Source organism: Danio rerio, chromosome 4 (genome assembly GCF_052040795.2).
Source record: "Danio rerio strain M-AB ecotype USA chromosome 4, GRCz13ab, whole genome shotgun sequence".
Taxonomy (NCBI): domain Eukaryota; kingdom Metazoa; phylum Chordata; class Actinopteri; order Cypriniformes; family Danionidae; genus Danio; species Danio rerio.
This window is the reverse complement of record NC_141024.2, coordinates 21761865-21774294: the sequence shown is the minus strand read 5'-3', so window position 1 is coordinate 21774294 and position 12430 is coordinate 21761865. Positions and strand designations below refer to the sequence as shown.

The 12430-nt window shown below is 38.1% G+C and overlaps 1 protein-coding gene across 10 annotated transcripts in view; it reads right to left on the bottom strand.

The window, feature by feature from the left end:
- Window positions 1-12430, bottom strand: part of syt1a (synaptotagmin Ia) — a 325144-nt gene that overhangs the window by 101871 nt on the left and 210843 nt on the right. For 2 of the 10 annotated variants that reach the window (XM_087246496.2, XM_087246500.2), the window contains exon 1: window positions 7726-7890. The gene's annotated coding sequence lies outside the window, so the exon portion shown is untranslated. 10 annotated transcript variants of the gene reach the window in all.

Sequence of the window (12430 nt, the reverse complement as noted above, 5' to 3'; positions counted from 1 at the left end):
TATAATATAATATAATATAATATAATATAATATAATATAATATAATATAATATAATATAATATAATATAATATAATATAATATAATATAATACAATACAATACAATACAATATAATATAATATAATATAATATAATATAATATAATACAATATATTATAATATAATATAATACAATACAATTCAATACATAATATAATATAATATAATATAATATAATACAATACAATATATTATAATATAATATAATATAATATAATAAAATATAATATAATATAATATAATATAATATAATATAATATAATATAATATAATATAATATAATATAATATAATATAATATAATATAATATAATAATATTCATCAATTTTCTTTTTGGCTTTGTCCTTGTATTAAAAAGGGGTCGTGACAGCAGAACGAACTGCCAACTTATACAGTATGTGTTTTACACATTTAAATGCCCTTCCAGCCTTTAAGCTTACCAAATTAACTTCTAGCGCATGTCTTTATACTGTGGGGGAAACCGGAGCACCTAGAGCAAACCCACACAAACACAAGGAGAACATACAAACTCCACAAAGAAATGCCATCTTCAGCGACCTTCTTACTGTGAGGAGATCGTGCTACCCACTGCGCCACTGTGACACCCCCATAAAATATAATATAATATAATATAATATAATATAATATAATATAATATAATATAATATAATATAATATAATATAATAGCAATCTAGGATTCGGTTTTGAGACTCGCAGACTGTAAGTATTAAAGGATGAGAAAAAATCTCTAATGCTTTTGGCTGCAAAATTAAAAGAAGAATATCAAATATTAGTGGCTGTTTGAGCTAGAATAAGAGTGAATAGAAGTCAGTTCATTGGCAGTGAACGGGAAGTAAAGAGAGCAAGCAGTTCTTCTTGTGCTCACAGAATCCATCAGTGCCCTGTTTACACGCTCCGTTGCAAAAAACAACAGCTGGAGCAAAAGCAAAAATAAATAAATAATCTCCTTCCAACATTTCGCTGTTCTTAGCTTTCGGTCTCATCTGTTAAACGCATTGGTTGCTCCACCTGTGCAACAAACCCAGTGAGCATGCACCTGGACCTTTGGAGAGTCATTCTCAAGTGCAGCCGCTGAAAAATAAGTAAGCCAACTGTTTCAGATATAATCCAGTGTCTTTTTTTCTGCCTTTGAATCTTGCATTGGTAATGATCTGCAGAGCTTCTTAAGTAAGCTTAAAATGATCTGGTGGATTGCAGACAGTAAACACTCCAAAACATGCTGGGTTGCCGTAACCCAGTGTTTGGTCAAATATGGACATTGTTGGGATTTTCTTTTATTCATTTTCTTTTCAGCTTAGTCCCTTTATTAGGCAGGGGTTGCCACAGCAAAATGAACTGCCAACTTATCCAGCATATGTTTTATGCAGCGAATGCCCTTCCAGCTGCAACCCAACACAGGGAAACACCCATACAGTCATTCACACACTAACACTACGGACAATTTAGTTTTTTCAATTCACCTAGCACATGTCTTTGGACTGTGGGGGAAACCGGAGCACCTGGAGGAAACCCATGTGAACACAGGAAGAACATGCACACAGAAACGCAAACTGACCCAGCCGAGGTTCAAATCAGCAACCTTCTTGCTGTGAGGCGATCGTGCTACCCACTGCGTCACCATGATGCCTAAATTTGAAATACACTTTTTAAAACAATGGTTGAGTTTTGACTATATTTGACCCAACATTTGTTTATGCCAAGCCAGCATTTTTAGTTTGTATTATATTAGACACTCACAAGGGAGATAACTTCAACTTATTTTCAACAAAAAAGGACAGAAGTGAAAAAAATGAAGGAAACAGATTGCTGAGGGAGACTAAGAAACAAATGGATGGCTGCATCCCCTGGTCGCTTGGCAATTTCCAAAACTCAAATTAATTTTATTAAACTATTAGAATGACCATATTTTATCCATAACCTACTGAAGAACAAACTAGTAGTTAATAGTGACAATAGCTGCGTCCCAAATGGCAGACTATGCACCCATGCACTATGTACTTATGCACTTACACACTCAACAGCATAGTACATGCATGTAGTGTCGTCTCAAAATGGAACACTAATGCTTTTACTAAGGGGAAATTCAACCCGTTTTCCCGATGATGTTTGCCAAATTATTGAAAAAAATTTAATAAATTACCGAATAATACCTGCCGCGAGTATTGCCGCATTCTCCATCGGGAGGCTTTATAATCACTCTCATAGGAGAATTTCGCTTTCACAATGCAAAATAAATAAAGTTATCCAACATGTGCCCCCGATAGCTCCGCCTCTTCTGCTATGTATGCAAAGCTGCGGTCGTTGAGTGCGTGAAGTGTCCAACATTCCACACTTCATTTTACCGGCTGAATGAGTGCTTCATCCGTGTAATTAAAATGGACTTCTTATTTTTCGAGTTTTCAGTGTAAATGCACTACTTAACACTATTTATACTATTAAATGGCGTAGAATAGTGCATAAGTCTGCGATTTGGGACACACCCAGAGTTAACATGTTAATAATAAACATCAAAAAACAACATGCAAATAAAAAGCCATCAGCCTTTAAATGTTTTTGAGACCCCTGGGGTGATTACATTATATTAAAGACACAGCAATAGCATCAGATGGAGCACATTGATTTTATGGCACCAGGTTAAACTTTCTGACACCTTTACTGCACACAAGTACATTAAAAACCAATACAGGCCACAACTGAACATGTCTCAGAGTGATCTCCAAAACTGATTGATTAATAGACCTGGGCCTATTGGTTTGTGTGTGCTATTGAGAGCAAGGTTTATATATTTATACCCACATCAGAGAATAATGGGGTTGTGAGTCACTGTCGTTGTTATTTTCGGAGTTATTTTATTATTTTTTCGGCTGAACAGTTTGGGAACCCCTGATCTAATGAATGAAAGGTGCAATGCATCAGATTATGGCAAAACTTTATTTTTCTCTCTCTGCCTTAATTTTAGTCTAATCTTTAGTCATATCATCAACAATAATGCACAGATCATTCATTAGATGAGTGGATCAGAGTAGTTTTCAGTTAGAGGACCTGACAAAGTTCTAGCTACAGCAAATGAATAGTTTTCACCCTTATTTCTGTTGACAAAATGAATACTGGTGCTATGGAGGAGGAAAAAAGAGGAACAAATTCATCTGGCGGTGCGGGGGCCATGTTATTAGCAGCCTGCTGAAACACACTTAACTCATGCCTATTCAATTATGCTAATGTACACATGCAAATGACCACGGTCCGCAACACCATGCTGTCTCAATTAGGTGACGGGCTTACAAGGGTTGGCTTTAGAGAGCGACCGGATTATTGTCCTGCTATCCATCTACAAGCAAACAGCTTTTGACCTGTGATTATCGTCACGAGACATCAGCGGGGTGCGTTGACTCGCAGACTGAGAGGAGACGTTCTGTTTGCGTGCGAATGCATGTGTTGGCTGCACGTGTGGGAGACTGTGGACGTGCGTCTTCACATCTTATAGTTACTGCTTCAGTTCAGCACTGCCACTTTTAGCAGCAATTCTCTTAAGACGGAAACATGTATTTTAAGTCCAGCTGGACACATTCAAGGTCAGCTTGCCTCCATTTCTCATATCAAAGATCTTTATGTACATTGAATGGATCAAATCAAGCGATTCTGAAAAATACGAGCCAAGCTTGACAACATTAAATGATCAAGTGATTGAAGCTCAACATGCATTAAATTACTGCACCTTTCATCTGTGAATCAGTGAGAATTTTAACTGCACAATAAATCTGAATCACTGGTCTACGTTATTGGTCGGCTTTCAAGTCATATTCACGATGTACAAAAAAAATTAGGTATTAAAATCAATAGGGTGAACTGTCAGAAGCCTGATGAGTAATACATCACATTCACCGTGGCCAAGGCTGGATTAATTACATTGATTCCAACTGTGAAATACACCGTGCTGGCTTAAAAGCAACCATTTTAGCTTTTATCTGTGCATACAAGCATTTTCAGCACTTCATTATTAAGCATGTCCCACACATATGCGTGACCAATGCGATATAGCTAACATGCAAAACACATACGCACTACATGGGAGTCACAGCGAATTTCGATCTGCTCTAAAAGCAGCCTATAGAGTGGCTGCATGAGTCAACACTAGTCGTCACAGTGTTATGTAATGTTAGAAGGACCCATAGTTTACAATAGCAAAGTAATAAAAAGGAAAAATAACAGCATAACTTATTTATCTGAGTTCATGCAGCATGCTACCAAAAAATATAAAGTTATCCTGATGGTCATTCATTTATTCATTCATTCATTTTTTTTGGCTTAGTCCCTTTATTCATCAGAGGTCGCCACACTGGAATGAACCGCCAACTTATCCAGCATATGTTTTACGCAGCAGATGACCCTTCAGCTGCAACCCATCACTGGGAAACATCCATACACACTCATTTACGCATATACACTACGGTCTTTTTAGCTTACCCAATTCACCTATACCACATGTTTTTGGGCTTGTGGGGAAAACCAGAGCACCTGGAGGAAACCCTGCAAAACCCTACAAACTCTACACAGAAACGCCAACTGACCTCAGTCAGGGCTCGAACCAGTGACCTTCTTGCTGTGAGGCGCCTGATGATCATGTTGAATCATTTAATTGCAGCTATGATAAATATTTTTTTTAATTCAAAATTAAAGAAACATCTTATATTAAATGCAAACTATTAAAAAATGCAGTTGGTTTAACTGCATTTGGTTCTATATGGTTACTATGTTCTGAGTAGTTGTTAAGTAGCTGCTACTCTGCTTTGAGTGTTTGATCAATAAAGAAAATAACTCAGGGAAAATTTGCAAAGGGTTACAGAGCACATTTGGACCCGCATTTTGAATGACAGTTCTCCTGTAAGTCATCATTAATTTTTGTCCCTGCAAAGGAAGTGAGGAAAAGGTAAATGAAAAGTGAAGTGGCACAGCAGACACAACTATTGTCGCTGTCCTTAAAATGGCAGTTCTAAAAGCAGTCCATTCAGTTAAAGCCTCAAAGTGTGTCACTGTCCGGTGCTGAAAGTGCTGAGGCAGGTGGCGCTGTCCAAAAGCAAGAGGTGCTGAAAGCAGTATGTGATGTTTAACAGTGTGGAAAAGCACACTCTGATTGCGGCTATGATGCTTGTTTGCTCAGAGCTGTCAGCAGTCTCACAAGGACATAAGAGGGTATTTTTTGTCTGATCTATTTTTTTTTAAATAGTTTATCACAAATACTGCATTAAGATAAGAAAAAAATGCAACCTTTGAGATTTTACATTTTTTATTGCATGTGCAATTTTATCTGGATAATTTTGGATTAGTTCTAAATTATTTAAGCATAATTCCAACAGGAATACTACAGTTATAACGTTATTAATTATTTCTGTACCAATCATACATCTCTGCCAGGGCGGTGCAGTGTACACACAGCTAAAACTAGACACAGCACTGTGCTTCAATATGGCCATCTGCAGATATGCCTTTTCCCTCCTCTCTATTTATTTATTTTTATTAGGATTTATGGCTTGAATCAGCTGCTTGGTAAGCGTATACACTAAGCAGACAATCATATAGCTAATTTTTGACAGCAGGATAAATCCGTTAGATAATCCAAATCCGCAGCAAGTGAGAGAGTCTATAAGGGAGATTAAAAACAGGGAGATAGCGAGTGCCGAATCCCACATCATGTGACCTTAATTCCACTCTGTCATTTCTTCCCGTGGAGTGTGAGAGAGATGGCCAATCAAAAGGCGCAGTTCGTGAGCTCGTGAGGAGTGGAAGGAGAAAAAAAAAAAACATCCCGCTAACAGCAAGTGAAGCGCTGACAGCCCAAGAAGCTCAAATACAGTCCAAAAAAGGGGGGAAACACTCATACAGACTCACACTTGTCAGTGCAATGCATATGTACACTAACAAGCAACCTCTCACATGCTGAGCTTAGTTTCAGTTTGGTATTTATTTCTCACAAAAGCATGTGGGTTTTCTCTCTGCATGACATTGATTTGTTCAATCAAGGATGTAAAGCTGTATTTGCGCTTTAAAGGGACAGACTCACACAGCTCGATTCTTAAGCAGAATTCTGTACCACCCCTCCATGTATATGCTGGGTTTATGACCCTGTTGCAGTCACGCTTCACTTTCTGTCAAATATAAAGCTCATATAAATTACGCAGCCGCTAGTAAAACAAAAACAGACATATCAATAGAGCTCTTGCCAGCTTCACTCATTAACTATTGATGCAGTGTGAGATCTGGCGCCACAGCTGGATACACACACACACACACACACACACACACACACACACACACACACACACACACACACACACACACACACACACACACACACACACACACACACACACACACACACTCTGTTTATTTTTGCACTCATTGACAATGGACTCAATTCAAACCAGTCTCCATGGTACTGAACCAAACAAGAGTGGCTGTTTAAACTCAGGCCAAGGTGGTCAACCGTACTGGTGCCAAGAGCCAAAACAAAATCAACGTCTGGAGCACAATCTTAAAAATACAAATTAACATTTAAAAGCACAAAACGTAAAATAAACTGATATTAAAAAAAACATTCCAGGGGAAAAAAGGAACTTGAGTGCAGTTTGCTTTGATTAAGAAAAGATCCATTTAAAAAAAAGGGTGGATGGCATGCAGTGGCTTTTGAGGATTATGCCAGGCAGGAGAATGGAACCAAATGGAGAGAAGTTGTTTGAAGCTCCGCAATAAGCCACTCTTCCCCTCTTTCATGTTTTGAAATGAGGGAACAACTGTGCATGTTAACCGCAATCCAGCAGCCCCTTTGTTCCTTCTTCAGATCATGAGCTAATGGAGGAACGGAGCTTTAACTTAAACACAGAGGGACTGAAAATGGTGAAACCGGAAGAGATCTGTCAATTAGGTAGGGTTTGACATCACTGAGAGTGTGAAAGGCGGGGATTAACGGTTGTACGGAAGGTGATAGTGCCTTGAGGTTTGATCACTCCATACGTCAAGGGCTGCTGGGAAAAAAAAGGTGGTATGTGATGAAAGCTATGTTTGGGCATGTGGGGGAAGGGGTGTGTAGGGTATAATCACAAACCCATCCACAATTACACCACAATAATGTCAGACAAAAGCTGTTTCCCTGCCATTCCATATCTACGCTTTTTAGACAAAGCATCCTCTCAGATGCGCTTTGTAAACAACACTCATGTCTAGAAAGACCCTCGAGCAGCTCAAAAACTGACAGCTTTCACAGAAAACGGCTGGGCAGGGAGAAAACAGTTTGGAGATGACCTCCTCATCGCCGATGTCAGAAGTAGTGAGCGCGGCAGCAGACAGCAGGAAGTTATTCCTCCAGGAATCAGCCGTCACGAGGCACTGGAGGTAGGAAGCAATGTGTCTCACGCTCTGCTGAGTGCTATTATGGACTGTTTTCACTCGGTAATTGAATACAAAGGCTGTGCATATAACCAAACACATATGCATGCACACAGGCACGTAGTATAGAACATAAACACAGTCAGTTATCGTTATCTAATTCACTCCAAGTCTTTGAAACTAACAGCAGCGTCTCTGAAGTTACTGAGGTTATAGTTAACTAACACACACTGGAAGACACACAAAGAGAAACACTGTTCTCAGTACTGTTAAATGTCCCTACCTGGCGAACTGTAGTCACTCCTGGGTTTTTTATTCAACGCTTGATGGCGGGAGGCAGAAGAGGTGGAGGCTGAAATAGAATTGAGTGAAAACACCTCCGTTTGTCCTGTAGAAATACGGATGCCCTGTGCACACGCGCTTCTCTCTCTCTCTTACACACGGCTCTGACACGCAGCGCTGAATCTCTCTCTCTCTCTCTCAGCCTTCCTACTCGTCTTCCCGCCCACCTACCCCCAACACCCTCCCTTTTCCTATCTTTCTTTCACACACGCTGTCATTCTCTCCCGTCACACATGCGCACTCTCCCTCTCTCTCTTTCTCTCTCTCTAGGCACTCACTCATTCGCTGTGACACATACACTCTCTTGTACATACATTTTGTTTCTTTACTCAACAAACATGCTCTTCCTATCCTTTTGTCTTCCCAGAAAGAGATGAGCATAACCCAAGCTGTATTTGGAATGCAGCACCAGCTTGTAATTAACTGTATACTGTTCAGTACACACAGCATGCAGGAGAGCTTCTCAACCAGTGGGACATGACCCAAAACTGCATCACAGATCTGTTTGGATAGGGTTACAACCATGACGTACAATGTGTGTGCATTTCATCCATACACTGTTGATAAGTGGTGTTTAGGGAGGACATTTACACAATATCTGCTTTATTAGTTTGATTAAATCATCAAAATATGAGCAACGTGTCATGTTGGGAAGAGGAAAAAATTAAATTAGCTTCAGGAATTGAACTGAAAATTAACTGCAAATTATAACCACTGATTTTTACAGAATACGGGTTTTGATTTACTACACAAAACAGCTCACAAGAAATAAAGTAAATTTTAAACTAGTAACAAAGGAATGGTGGGTTGCTTTACTGGCGTTAAACACTTGACTATATATATGAAGAGTTCAGATGCAAAAATCCGCTAAACGCCACTTCCGCCAAAAATGAGGTAATGGCATTAAGCGAATGCTTTAGGCACGCAGTAACATGTTCAACAAATATTTTTGCTCCAAATCTTGTAAATCTCAGCGTCAGCCCATTCAGAAATATCAGTTTGTTGGCAAAAGCCTCTATGTCCCAAGAACCAATCAGAAAGAGCCAATCGAATAATGTTTCCAATGTAGCATCACGCTGTTAAGCTAGCTTTTATTAGGATTCAGGTTTAAATTTTCCAATATTTTTTGAATATAAGGTTTGATGTACTGCATGAGATTGTCCGACTGTCACTGAATGGCAAATGAAACATCCCTTACCTCAAAACTCTCTACATTATAAGAAAAAAACATATTATACAGTCGGAAGAGTAGCAAGCATTCATAATGTTGTTTTGTGCATCGACGCTACTTTGAATCTGATTTACTATACAGTAAACAGCAACTCCATTTCATAAAAGGTGAAGGTAAACAAGATGCTGTAACATGATATAAACAGAGAAGATGAAAAAGAGATGTTACAATCAAGACCTTGAGTATGGAGAAGATGAATAAATGACAACTTCTAAAAGTGTCTGAGAGACATCCATTTTTTGCAAAGTAGCCTACTGTGTGTTTTATTTACTAATGTAAGCTATTTTTTAAAAGATAAATATAATGTATAAAAATATATGTTATTTGTATTACTTTATACTCTGTCTGATAAGCGTTTATATATATATGGACATTGCCCAGATAATAATGTTTCTCAATGTTTTGCTCTGTTCTACTTGCAGTACACCAAGATATTTGAATTGATCATTTTTTATAGTATTTGCATTCTACACATAGCATGTTATGATAGCTGTGGGCAAGGGCATTATGTTTTTTTATTCACTTCATTTTAATGTTTATACACTTCAAAATGTTTTTATCACAATGTTTTGCACTGTACATTTTACATTAGCTACATTATTTGAATCTAACAAACTTAGTTTACAATGTTTACACGGTTCTACTTGCATTTAATCTAAGTCACTTTATTAATCCGGGGTCGCCATAGCGGAATGAACCGGCAACTTATCCAGCAAGTTTTTACGCCGCGGATGCCCTTCTTGCCGCAACCCATCCCTGGGATACATCCACACACACATTCACACACACGCTCATACACTACGGACAATTTAGCCTACCCAATTTACCTGTACCGCATGTCTTTGGACTGTGGGGGAAACCGGAGCACCCGGAGGAAACCCACACAAAGGCAGGGAGAACATGCAAACTCCACACAGAAACACCAACTGGGCCGAGGTTTGAACCAGCGACCCAGCAACCTTCTTGCTGTGAGGTGACAGCACTACCTGCTGCGCCACTGCCTTGCCATGACAATAAATTGTTAAGATTTAATTAATGTAAATTTTAATGTTATTGACTCAATTGACAGATTTCAGTCATTTATTTTCCTTTGGCTTAGTTCCTGATTTATCAGGGGTCACCACAGCAGAATGAGCAGCAACTTACTTGACAGATTTATGCGTTTTCAATTTTAGGTGGTGTGTGTAATGTGTTCATGTTTGGTAAAATAACTTCTATTTGCATCCTTAGTGATTTTTAACTAAATACACTGTCTTGTCCCAATAGGTGGATTAAGAAGTTTTTGTGGAAAAAGCTCAAGTGGAATTAGCTGGTTTTGACGCAAAAAGAAAATCTACTTTATTATATATAAAGATATACAAATTTTATATATCAGCTAATAACCTTAATAACATTATATAAAGGGTTTTTCATCTAAACTCTAATAGTATATATATATATATATATATATATATATATATATATATATATATATATATATATATATATATATATATATATATATTCATTCATTTTCTTGTCAGCTTAGTCCCTTTATTAATTCGGGGTCACCACAGCGGAATGAACCGCCAACTTATCCAGCAAGTTTTTTACGCAGCGGATGCCCTTCCAGCCGCAACCCATCTCTGAGACATCCACACACACATTCACACACACACACTCATACACTATGGACAATTTAGCTTGGGGAAAACCGGAGTACCCGGAGGAAACCCACGCGAACGCAGGAAGAACTTGCAAACTCCACACAAAAACGCCAACTGAGCCGAGGATCGAACCAGCAACCCAGCGACCTTCTTGCTGTAAGGCGAACGTGCTACCCACTGCATATATATATATTAGGGATGGGAAGATTAACCGATATGTATCGATACGCGGTCATGCGCGTGCACGATGCGAGTGCATCGGTTGAGCAGCAGAGGATGAATGAAATTTTGGAAGCAAATCGAGATGCATCGGTTTTTGCGAGATGTATCGATTTTTCCGAGATACAGCTTATATTTTTGATATAGAATGTATTTTTTATTTATTAACAAGTGTTGTCAACCTGTTTTTGGCGCATAATTTAATCGACCTACATAAAGTAAGCCTTAGCAACGGATTTGCGGATGTGCACACACTACAACTCAGTGTATCAGGTGTGCGGATGAAGCTAGTGGTGCGCCCTCAGAAAGCGCGAGAAGCAAAACAAACATTTTATTCCCCACTGAGTTTTAAATCTAAAGTATGGCAAGCAACATTATGGATTTAAGGATGGACGACATGACAGGACAGATGCAATTTGCAAAATGTGCCGCGCATCTGTAAAATACGCGGGCAGTACGACTAATCTGATATCTCACTTGAAGCGGCGCCTCGGTGTTGTTGTGAAAGCATCTTCCAGTGTTTCTGCATCCCCGGCTTTCGCACTGCTTCAACCAGCTCCAAAAGTGGTGAGAAAAGCATTGCAAGTTTTTTTTCCATGCGCAACAGTTCTGCTCGCTCTACGCCAATAACGAATGCTATTGCATTGTTCATCTGCAAAGATATTCAGCCTAGTGTCACGGAGAACGAAGGTTTTAAACACCTCCTCCTGTTAATTTTTATTTAATTATAATAATAATAATATTAATAATAATAATGATAAAAATAATTGGGTGTCACGGTGGCACAGTGGGTAGTTTGACCACCTCACAGCAAGAAGATTGCTGGTTTGTTATATTTTTATTAGCCTGTTGTTTACAGTGACAGTGATGTTTCAACGCAGCATAACACTGCTAGTTCACGACCTTAAGTTTTGAATAATCAGTGGCAAAATATATCTTTGTAAAACTTGTTTTCATAGTTGAAAAGTTAAATCACAATTCTTGTTGTGCAATGCTAAATTTATTTATGTTGAAAGAGTGCAAATATATATATATATATATATATATATATATATATTTAATATATAATATATATATAAATAAATAATATGTATATATATAAATAATATGTGCTATATGTTCTAAAATGGCCCTCTACTGTAAACTGACACTCTGGCTCTGAGAGAAGAGCCAGTTTGTAAAAAAAGTCTTGGTTTTGCTTGGTTTATAAATAATCAAACTCATTCAATGGCACAGCATCCTCTTTCACATAATCTCATAAACTTGATTTAATTAGTTAGTGCTGAATTATCGCATCGTATCGTGATATGGGTGTGAATCGTATCGTGTTGCATCGCAATATGTCACAAATGTATCGCTAATATATCAGATCGTATTCTTTGTATCGAGATGCGTATCGGATCGGCATTATAGCTTAGATGCCCAACCCTAATATATATATATATATATATATATATATATATGAAGTCAGATATATTAGCCCCCCTTTGATTTGTTTTCTTTTTTAAATATTTGCCAAGTGATCTTTAACAGAGCAAGGAAATGTTTAT